The 11,759-nt window shown below is 47.8% G+C and overlaps 1 protein-coding gene across 2 annotated transcripts in view; it reads left to right on the top strand.

Annotated features, from left to right (window-relative positions):
• chrm2a (cholinergic receptor, muscarinic 2a) overlaps window positions 1–11,759 on the top strand; it is a 68,513-nt gene that overhangs the window by 10,381 nt on the left and 46,373 nt on the right. For both annotated transcript variants that reach the window (XM_042079283.1, XM_042079284.1), the window contains one exon: window positions 8,358–8,437. The gene's annotated coding sequence lies outside the window, so the exon portion shown is untranslated. The remainder of the gene's footprint in view (window positions 1–8,357; window positions 8,438–11,759) is intronic.

Here is an 11,759-nt window from a genome sequence, read left to right as displayed (position 1 = left end):
TACTGGTACGTGGATTACTTTCTCCTCGACGGAAGAGTAAAATAAATACAGGGCTTCTCCCCGAGAGTAGAACAGGTAGAACAAATCCTCCTTTGCCCGGCATAGAAATCTCCTTAATCCACCATATCCAAGCTTATGAAAAGACTCTGAGACAGACATTTTTAAATACGCGATGCATATGTATCGAATGAGCGCTACAGCTCTTACTAAGCAGGAAGCATGACAACTTAAAGTCCCTCGAAGAAGGAAAATCAAAGAAGGAAAAAGAAAGGAAAAGTGACAAAAGTAACAAATGAACAAAAAAAAAAAACAATTCTCTCTGGACTGATGCAAGCCCAGAATGAGATAAGGAATTAGTATGCAGAGAGAGAGAGAGAGAGAGCGAGCGAGCACGAGAGCGCATCACGTCGCATGTTGGGATGGTGTGCCGGGAACAGACCTGAACCCAAAACAAGGTCACCCCTCTCTCCGCCCCTCGATGCAGCCTGTAGGGAGGCAATCAATACACCACATCGACACAATCACTAAGACCTCACTACCTGACAGCTAATAATAAGCACTGTTAAAATGCAGGGGTGGCATTTCTCTCCTTTTTTCTTTCTCTCTATTTCTTTCTTTCTTTCTCTCTTTATATCTCTCTCTGATTTTCCGTTTTGTTCTCTAAATCTCTGCCACTTCGGTTTCTATTGCTGTGTGTTTCTCGCCATCACCGCTTCTTTCAACACTGTAGTTGCTGACCGCATGTCTTTTGGATCTTGGAGAGAATGTAATGGAAAAGGGACAAAAATGAGTTGAATGTGCTGCAGACATCTTTTACCAGACACACATTCTTATCGACGGCTTGGCGCGCCAAAAAGATTCTAGAGATACAGAATATCTTCATGGCTGGGATCTTGAGTGACAGTCCCATAAATGTGGTGTGAAGGAGTGCAGCACAGCAGGAAAGCCACAATGAAACGCCTCTGAAGTTTAGCAATGAATATATAACTGAAGTGAGATGTTGAAAGTGAAGTGAGCACCAAAAATGGGATTAATGAGCAATCTGTCGTTTTCTACCTTCATGTAGATGTTTAGTTGCGTTTCATATTAGATGGAGATGGTGCTCATGGGTGCGGAAGAAAACCTGTGCTGTGCCGACGCAGTTCTCTACATATACAGGAGTCCACAAGGTGTTTACTACAGATGTGGGGTTGTCAGGCGTTACAGCAGATCTTGTGCAGTTAAAGAGATCCGCTGTCTCTAAATGAGCAGGTGCTAAGCAGTGATGCCAATTCGAGCTCACACAGGCTCGTGTTGCCTCAAGGTAGACAAGAAATCTTCATTTGCAACATCAGGAGTGTTTTTCTCATCCAAACTGTGACTTAAAGGTGCCAACAGTGATTTTGGATGACGTCATGTCTATTGATATTTGAACCAAACACAAACAAAACACCTTTCGGTGATTGGCTGGAATAGTTTTGTTATGTTTGGGGAGCAGGCTTGCTCCACTTTGTTTGTTTACAGTTCACAGAGCCAGGGCTGTGTACAAAGACTGTTTTTCTTTACAGTGTACTCATGGTATTGAGAGCTAGTGGATCGTGAGGAGATATTTGCTGAATATGTCGAAAAATATTAAGACTTAGAAATCCCTTAGAAACGCTGACAGTACCTTTAACAGCTTTGCCTCACTTCACCACCCAACCTCAGGCAGTAAAGGAAAATCAAACTGAATGTGAATCAAACTGAATGTAAATCAAACTGAATTCCTACTAAAGGAGGTTTGCTCAAGGCAAGCCATCTGTAATTTGCCTGTATATACAATCAATAATCTTTTTTGACAGTAATCAAAGGGTGGGCCAACAAAGATTACTAGAAAATGGTCTTTGTTGGTTAATTTGTAGTTAAGAAAGTATGAATAGTTTTAAATTAGGGCTCTTACTATATATACTCTGAAACTGCAGCAAAGATCATGACCCAGCTCCAATATCCCCATTCCACCGGTGGCTACCCACAATCTCACTCACTGACAAGATTCCAGGGGGCATCTGACAGCCATGTCATATTCAGGCTATTAAGTGCATTTGTGATTGGAACAAGAGGGTGGAAGGGGAAGACGAAGAGCAGATGGTATTAATTTTCGGCACTCGGCGCGTCTCCTTCTAATCTTCCAACAGCCCCGATGACTCCTCACTTTTATGTCTTTGATATGCCTCCAGCCACGCGCTTCAACCTCCCGCGGTGAACTGGGCAGCAATTCACAGAGCCGGACTCCCCCGCCTTCTAGAGCTTTGATGAAGCACCATCATTATTGTGCATCACAGATATCAGCTCAGTCTCTTTTTCCCCTCCCTCACCCCCCCCCCCTCCCACCATCACAGCCTGCAAAAGGGGATCCATTGGTTGCAACCCGTGAAGCTCTCTGTCTTTTTAAAGTGTTGTCCCGCCAGCCCTCTGGCAGTTCTACATAGCGATACGACGCCTAAAAGTAATTGCCCATCCTGTCACAGAGTGCCCCCCACCACCCCCAAGCCTGTCTAATCAGTTGCGTTCCACCATCCCGTGACAAGGTGCCACATTCTTAATCCAGTGGGACTGGCATTCATATTCCTGTTCGGTGAGTTAATTGCGTATTACGATGATGGTTTTCCATGACCCGCGAGGGTCCCTGCGGTGCAGCGATCCAATTATCTATTTGCTCTTGATTTATCGGTCTACGCGTTCACCCTTCCCGCCACTGACCCTACCTCGCTCAGTCTCGCTACCTCATTCCCTTCTTCGATTCATCATCACCACTTCTGCTATCTTTTTTCCTTTCTTTCACTCTCTCTTTCATTCTTTCTTTTCTTCTTATCTATATCTCCATCTGCCACGTATTTTCTTTTGCATGTGTGTGACGTGGGACTGTCCATCCCTCAGTGCACTCAAATGCACTCTCTGGTCTGTCTGTGTCTCGGTGCCAGGGCCCTAATGGGCATTTCCCCACACTGTTGGTTAATGACGGAGCCCCTGCTCAGAAAGAGAGCAGAGGAGGGAGAGATAGACAGATCATAAGAGAGGGAGGTGGAGAGAGAGGGACTGAGGGAGGGAACCCAAAAGAGACAGAGAGAGAGAGAGCGATATATATATATATATATATATATATATAGAGAGAGAGAGAGAGAGAGAGAGAGAGAGAGAGAGAGAGAAAGTGTGTGTGTGAGAGAAAGAAAGAGAGAGGGAGGTTTGGGGGAATGCTAATGTTGATTTTGGGATTCAGCTTCGCTCATGGCTGTAGTGACAAATGACCGTTCAGCCATGAGCCGACTGCTCCCGATAACTTCTCATATATGGCACTCGTGTCTGGATAACAGGGTGACGTGTACGATATGGAATGGGGGGATGGGGTGTGGGGAAGATAAGGGACCGCAGTTAGTAGATGAGGAGATAGATACAAGAATATATGTTAATGATGGAAAGAAAGAAGGGGGAAAATATCTGTGTGTGAGTGTTTTTTGTGTGTGTGTGTGTGTGTGTGTGTGTAACAGGCGAGCAGGCAACCAGTGATTTGGTAATGACCAGGGACAGGTGCGGTGCTGTTAATGACATTAAGCAGCACACAGGGAAGAACAGTGCGTACTCTGGCTGCCCAAGAGCTCACTGGGAACTGACGGGAGAGGGACGAGCCTTTAATAAACAGGACAGTGGGCTCCATCGTCTTTCCCACAAGTATTGGCTCATCCGTCATGATGTCAACAGCATTGACGAGAAGTCCTCTTACCCTCTCTGACCTGCCCTGGACTGCAGTCCCCTGCCAGACGAGCCAGAGACATATCCTATTCTCAAAGGAAAACATGTGTGCGTGCGTGTGTGTGTGTGTGCGTACGTGTGTGTGTGTGTGTGTGTGTGTGTGTGTCACATTTCAACACCCCAGTGCTCCCCTGATGACGCTGTTTGACAGGCAAGAGACATGCTCAGCCCTCAAAGAAAAATGTGTGTTTTCTTGTCGTGTGTGTGTGTGTGTGTGTGTGTGTGTGTGTGTGTGTAAGCATGTGTATATGTGTTTGTGTCTGTCTGTGTGACTTTGTGTCTGTTTTGCATGGCGGCTGTGCATGACTGGTCGCTCCACATTTGCATTTGTGGGCAAGCGGCTCGCGGTGGGCATCCCTTGCTGACGCACGACGTTGGGTTGGGTTGGGTTGCGTTGCGTGTGTCTAGGCTGACGGAACCAAGGCTTCCCTCTATGTTCCTTCACGCTGTCGTTCCCCACTGCCTGCTCGCCGTCTGCAGAGCGACCATCCATACCACGTCCTCATCTGTTTAAAAGCCTGAGAGGATGGACTTACTGCCCGTCAGCACACACACACACACACACACACACACACACACACACACACACACACACACACACACACACACACACACACACACACAATCCCCTTTTCATCACTAATCTTGGGCCCTCGATGTTGGTAGTAACCTGTCTCAATGCACATCTTGCCCGTTGGTCAGCCTACCAAGTCCCCCAAGGCAGCCCCCCTCTCTTCACTCCCCATCCCCTACTCTCATCTCTCTGGGTGGACAAGCGGGAAAACCCCATCCGTCATGCAAAGATCACCGCCACCCGGTGGCTTTGAAGTGATGGCCTGGATCTGGCAAAGCGGGACAGCTTCATCCTGGTGATTTTTTTTTTACTCTCTCTCTCTCTCTCTCCCTCCCTCTCTCTCTCCCTCCCTCTCTCTCCCTCTCTCTCTCGCTCTCTCTCTCTCTCCCTCCCTCTCTCTCTCCCTCTCTCTCTCTCTGCTCCCCCCTCCTCACCAAGAGAGCACAGTGGTAAGTGTCCCACAGCCACAATAAAGAGTGCATTCTGGTGTGCTGCAGCGTGTGGTGAAGATGCTGAAAGCAGCACGCCTCCATAGGGCTAGGAAACGGGGCAATGTTTTGAAAAGCAGGTGTCCTGGAACGTCGCCAGTCGCACATTTTTAATTGTTATCTGCACCGCAAAGGCCTCTGTTTTGAAATTGTTTCATCTTAACATTTTCTACATGTTTAACCCCAGCGATCTCTTATTAAGATTTATTCGTCAAGAGAGGGGGTTGTATTAAAGAGACACCTTTTGATGAATAGGGCAGGTGACCACATTCTTTATAAAAATGTGCTTTTTATTCATTCCATTTACACATTTAAATCAGCACTGATGATGCCTGGCCCCCTTCTAAGCTGAATGCAGGCCTCGGCTTGAGAAACTCTCAAGATTTATGGGCCGCCTCCACTGCCCCCGCCTGAATTATTTATTACCTAATCTTACTCTCTCTCTCTCTCTCTCTCTCTCTCTCTCTCTCTCTCTCTCTCTCTCTCTCTCTCTCTCTCTTACTCACACTCACACACACACACACACGTACCCACACGGACGGGTACACAAGTAGGGCTTTAATCCTGATATCGGGCCTCTGGGATAGTTGGGACTGGGCGATGATAGTAAAGTAAAACTCAGCTACTGATGTGACATTACTACTGAGCCATATTATTCTCCTGTATTATTTTCATTTTCGTCTGGTAGATAAACTTCTGCAGATCTGGAGGATTTGTCTTTAATATATGTTTGTTTCTTATGATACCGTTAAATAGATCTGCTGTGTGCACACACTCTACAAAAAAAAGTTTTAGAAGAGAGATCTATTTAAAGGGAGAAGAGCCAGAGGTGAGGAGAGGTAAGAGGAAGCTAACCTCACGGGGAGAGAGACACGGGATGAGAGATTAAGAGAGAGAGGGAGAGAGAGAGAGAGAGAGAGAGAGTAAGGGGGAGAGTGGAAGTTACAAGGCATCCCTGTTGAGTCGGATTAGCAGAGGCAGACTCCTCCAGTCAAAGGCTGTCAATTCGCCCGAGCTGCCGTGTGTGATTGAGCGCGTCTAGCTGCTGCTTAGTCCGCAGCTGCCCGCATCTGAAGTGTGCGCCGATTGATTGAGCTGTCCCTGCCGACGCACGGGGTGCCCCCGTGCGTCGGAGCCTCGCCGCCCCCCCTACCCCCCCCCCCCCCCACCCCAACTTGTCATTCGCTGGAGTTATGACATCATGAACCCCCTCATAAGGCACCACCATTGTTTTGAAATGAATGGGCATCAATTTTCCCCCAGCCCCCGCTTTCTGCGAGGATGATTTGTGAGTGCTATTATCCCCAGAAAAATCGGTAGGGAAAATGGCTGCCAAAAGAAGCCTCAGTACGGCCTGCTGGAAATGGTTCCTTCCCTCTGACCGTTCCAGCTTGGGTTGTCCAGATCCATTCCAGTACTGCCTGGAGAGCCCATGACAACTAGTAGGCTCACACCCAACCTAGCTACGTTTTAAAAAGCAATCAATTGACAGCCCTACAGTACAAACGGCCCTGTCTGTCCTGTGTGGCTACGCATTTTTGAATCACTAAATCAGAGTGACCACCAATTCTCTTGTCATCAGCATAATAAAGGCATAAAGGCACTCAAACAAAACAGGAATGAAACTGACATGGTGGATTTTCTTCTGCAGTCTATGCTAATTCATTTACTGTCTCTACCAGGCACAATAAATAAACTGCTGAGTTCCTCAAACACCTTTCTAAACTTTATTGCACCGCCATGAATGGATAATACATTATGCATTGCACAATTTTCTCCCTCTCCGACTTTACCTTGGCCCATGTCAGTGAAATTAAAATGAAAAATTTCAGCACACGAAGAAGCCCCCTCCAAAGCACTCCGGTAAATGGACCATTCTTTTACCTCCCCCTGCAAAAAGTCCCCGTGCTCCAACGGTGGATGAATGTTTTCGCCCATCAACTTCTTGAGAGCCTGTTTTTTGTTGTTTTTTTTTTTTTGGGGGGGGGGGGGGGTTACATCCAGTGTGTCTCCCCTCCATAAACGCCAACCGCCAGCTCTTTTTCCCTTTCAGGGTTCCTCTTGTTTGCCTCCTCACAATGCTCTGGTCAAATGCAAAAAGTTATCAGCCGAGTGCAGGAGTGAAAAGGTCTCTCACCGCGCCCCCCACACCTACACCGCGGGATTCAATTCAGCCGCGTGGCTTTCTCCGCCGGCACCCCAGCCCGGCTCTGCCAGGCCAAGATAAACATTACACTGCAAACATGGAACCAATCAATTCTAAAGCACCACTAGCGTATTAATCTGAAGTGGAAGGTAGCACAGATAGCAGCTAGCGAGGAAGAGGAGAGCGAGAGAGTGAGGAAGGGAGAGGGGTAGAGAGAGAGAGAATGAAAGAAAGAAGCTGAACAGTGTTTTGTTTGGCATTGGCAGGATGTGCACACAGATGCAGTTTTGAGCACTGATTATTCCTCTCACCTCGTGGTGTGCTTGTATATTGTTTGAGTATGAACAGCACGTCCTACTTTCCTATTGTCCTGCTGTGGTCTCCGTGGTGTTTGTGATTGTAGTTCTGGACAGAGTGAACATAGCTCATTAGTAACCTGAATTAGATGCGCTTGGTGTGGGACGTATTGCTCAATGAATAATAGGCTGCAGAAATTAGTATTTTCATTGTTGTCAGATGGGGAGTGGAAATTAGAAATCAAATGGATGTTTGATTGTACTCGTCCAGGTTGGTAAACAAATCATAGGCCTTGGAGGAAGTCAAGACGTAGCCTATTATGAACACAAATTCTCAATACAGCTGTTGCAAGGCTGTTTTGACTGATGTGTGTAAACAACAAACTGCATACGAGATCCAGCCTATCAAGTGCTTTGTGTCAGTGTCTTGGGTGTTTTTAGATTAGCTTGAGGTTTTTTCTTGATGATTATTTCAAGATTATTTGTAACCAGTTTGTTTGTCATGTCATGTGTCTTTTGAAAGAAGGAGAAACATTACCTCCTGAGTTTCCAATGTCTGAACTAAATGGCAACTGAGTGAAGAAAGAAAAAAAAAAAGAGGCCAAAGAAACAGAGCGTTCAGTGGCAGCTTCTGACAGCACTATTCCTGTGCTCTAGAGTGCTATGAAACAGACGTGTACCAAATTCGGTTGGTGCCAGAGCATGACATGTTGCAGCGCTGCGATTTGCACTGTCCTCATTTCTCCATTTATTTTCATGAGCAAATGTGCCAGCGAGAGAATTGCATTATGCCAACAGTTGAGAACGATGGCAGCTTCCCTGCTCATCAACCCCAGCTTAACCCTTATCCTAACTTGAGCTGCCCCCCCCCCCTCCAGGAAACTCCCCCTGCCACCACACATCTTGTACAGGACAATTACATTTTAAAGGATTCTTCCTCCGTAAATCTTCTATTGTGGATTTAATTATGCTTTGCAGAGCAACTCCCTTGTCAGCCATGGGAACCTCGGGGAGAGAGCGAGTAAGGAGCCTTGTGGCTGCCACATGAGGAAAGCTCATGTCAACTTGCTTTCGTCTCTGTTCCACAGAACGCTCCATGATGGTACGAGAAGAAGGTTTCACGCCTGCTACGCTGATCCAAATCATTACGTTCAGATGCATTGACAAGGTCAGTTGTCTTTCATGCCAGTCAACACCACAGTACAGTATTGTGTATGCAATGTCATAGTGCTGTGCAAAGAATGTTCTATGTGTTATGTGCCATTCTTTATTATTTGTTTGTTTGTTGTTTGTTTGTTGTTTGTTTATTGTTTGTGTTTGGTAGAGCCCATACTCTGATAAAAACCCCCCTGAACTTTTCCCTGAACTTTGTAAAACCTTTGGAAATGCATTTATCTCAGCATTAAGACTGGGCCCTGCTTGAAAGAAAAATGCCCTTTCAGGGAAAATTCAATGAACGTGACTGTGCCACACTTTTTCCAATAGGGAGGAGTTGGGGTGTTTTTTTTTTTTTTGGTGGGTGATCGGATAAGGTTGAATAAACGCTGAAGAGAATAACATGGCCCAGGGGCCCTGGCCAGACCAGGCTGCTTATCTGTCCGAGGTAATGACGGAAAATCTTTAATCTACAAACCTCTGAATGTCATTATCGGACAAGTCTAACAGTGCATCTGATGTAGGGCATTTACCTCATCCCTCTGGAGCCCTGCAGATTCTCACCAAATGGCATTTTCAAAATCCCAGGAGAGGTGCACGCAGGTAACGTGCGGAAACACTACATCCCATAATGAAGACTTCCACAGCAGCTCTACCTCGCAATCTCATTAACTATACCGCTGGTGCCAAATGGGTCTTAAATGAACACTGCATGGTTCAGAGACTTGTTTGTATAGGAATGGAGCGTTGTTGGCACTGAAACCCTCCACCCCCCATATAAATTTGCATTTCAGCATTAAAATTAGAATTTAGTGGGGATTTACTCAACGGTCCACCCAGCTTACCCCATTTAACAGGGGCTGATGATTGGCGATGTTGAAATCCATTAGCAGCTAGAGGTGGAGGGACTTTCCACGAGCTGCCTCTCAGCAAACAATGTCACATTGCTGTCACTCCTCCTGTTTAATGCCACACTTCCTCACTCGGTCACTCCCGCACTCACCGGGTAAGTCCACCTCTTGCTTTCCCCTCAATTAGCAATATTAGCACAGGCAGGGGCAAACATATGTGTGCATGTGTGTGTGTGGGGAGGGGGGGAGCACAGATAGCTGTGCAAATAACTGGGTAAACAAACTAATAACGGCAGGCCCCCTTTAACCCGGAGGTTAAACAGCCACTCTAATCACTGCCTTTGTTTTCCTTCCATTTGTATTCATTGTCGGTAGCGGCTGAAGAAGTGAAGCAGCCCTTATCCCCTCCGCTGGTGAGCTTCATATACATGCACTGCGCATCCTTCCAACAAGTGCCAAGGCATGAGTGCAGAGGGGGGAAAAAAACATGCACAGGAATTTGCAAGTGGCGACATGTCTGTTGTCACTCTAAACACGAGTAGGCTTTGGCAGCAAGAAAGAGGGAAAAAAAAGAAGAAAGCTAGGCTCTGCACCGGGCGGACAACACGCCTGCGAAGAGAGAGGTTGTGTGCGTTGGGGGTTTTGGCGGAGAAGAAGGCATTATCGTAGAGCCAGACGCGCAGACAAAACAGGCCGGAGGGGCTGGGAGAGTCCCCCCTGCTGGGTGCTGCCGAGCTGCGCGGCGGAGCGGTGGGGAGGTGGGGAGGTGCGGTGGGGAGGTGCGGTGGGAGGTGGGGAGGTGCAGTGGGGAGGTGCGGTGGGGTGGGGAGGTGGCGCGGTGGGGAGGTGCGGTGGGGAGGTGGGGAGGCTGCGGGGGGACCGTGGCACAGGTGGGTGATGGATGGCTCCTGGAAAACTGACTCGTCAAGTCTTTTAAAGAGGGCTCCAGCTGGGATGCAGCGGGTACAAAAGGGAGAGACAATGAGGGAGAGAGGGAGAGAGAGAGAGGGGGGAGAGAGAGAGAGAGAGAGAGAGAGAGAGAGAGGGAGAGTTAAGACATCAGCCGGAGATGTACACACAAACACACACACACACTCACACAAACACATACACACACATTCACATATACGTACATATACGTACACACGTGCTCTCACACACGCTCACACACACACACTCACATGCACACACATGCAGACATACTCCATCTAAATCTGTGTCTGGAAAAGAACAAGCCACCCACACTTGGGGATGGCACTCAGCACCAACTGTTAAGGGACAGAGTAGCAGGAAATTCCATTATGGACGCCGCCCCCAGGGCCTCTAGAGTCACCACTGACCACCAATTTAACGCCTGGCCTTTTCTGCACCGCCCCCCCCCCCCCCCCCCCCCCCACCAACCTCCAAGGCCTCCGTCCAAAACACTTAGGATAGTGCACTCGCAGCAAACTGGATGCATGAGACGGCCTCCAATGCGTAGCCACATGAGGTGAATTCCAGATTGCCGGGGACAGCATTGCAATGAGGCATAAGCGGTCTACTGACAACAGTGTTTACATATTTACATATTCATTTAGGACCAAGAATGGCTGATGGTGCATTGCTAGGGTTTTGTAATGCTATGGCTGGACACACCCTTTAGACCAGTATCTTAAAGGGAAAATCTCAGTGTACAGGGACACTTTGGCCAACTGATGTTACGCTACTGATGGAGAGAATACTGGAAGGTGAAAGCAACCTGGTCTCAGGGTATGAAAATGTGTGAGTGAGAACCCCTGCAGACCTTAAATAGATCATCAGCCCTCTCATTCCGACCCAGGCCCACATGTCTCTAAGCGCATGTAATGGTCCCCTCGCTGAGGTGGTGTGCTAACGTGCTTGGGGTTGTAATTATGAAGTGAGTGGGAAGCTCCCAGCAGTGGGATGGAATGGTGAGGTTGAGGCACGGGGGACCTCCTACGCTCCATATACATCTCCCTCCAGGGGGGTAAGAAAGGTTTACTATGGGTGTGAGCAACACCCCTGATTAATGATGCTATCACTGGGCCTCTCTGGGGCCTGCTACCCGCCAATGACTGTTTCAGCCTCCAACCCCTCGCCTACCCCCACCACCACCCTCCACCACCACCCTCCAGCCTCGTCACCCCATCGCTGGTGGAGGTGAGCTTGTTAAGGGAGTGAGGGGAGCCATCTTGGTAAGACATCTCCATAATCATAAAATCCCATTCCTCTCTTCCAATGTTCAATCAAGACTTAAAACCATGTGGTGCATTATGAGTCTTTGGATGGGGGACAGCAGGCTCTAGGTGAAGGCCCATACAGAGGTCTCAGCACCGATGAGGGATTGAGGTCTTTGTCGTAAAAGCTTTATGACGGCTACTTTTCCAGACAGCTCTGCCAAGCCTTTGAATCTCCATTATACCTCCTACTTGGCAACGTCCTCCATTTCCTGAGTTCAAAGCAGTCACATAAAGTCACGGCTGA

The sequence above is a fragment of the Alosa sapidissima genome, chromosome 22, assembly GCF_018492685.1.
Source record: "Alosa sapidissima isolate fAloSap1 chromosome 22, fAloSap1.pri, whole genome shotgun sequence".
NCBI classification, from domain to species: domain Eukaryota; kingdom Metazoa; phylum Chordata; class Actinopteri; order Clupeiformes; family Clupeidae; genus Alosa; species Alosa sapidissima.
This window is presented reverse-complemented; position numbering and strand designations above follow the sequence as displayed.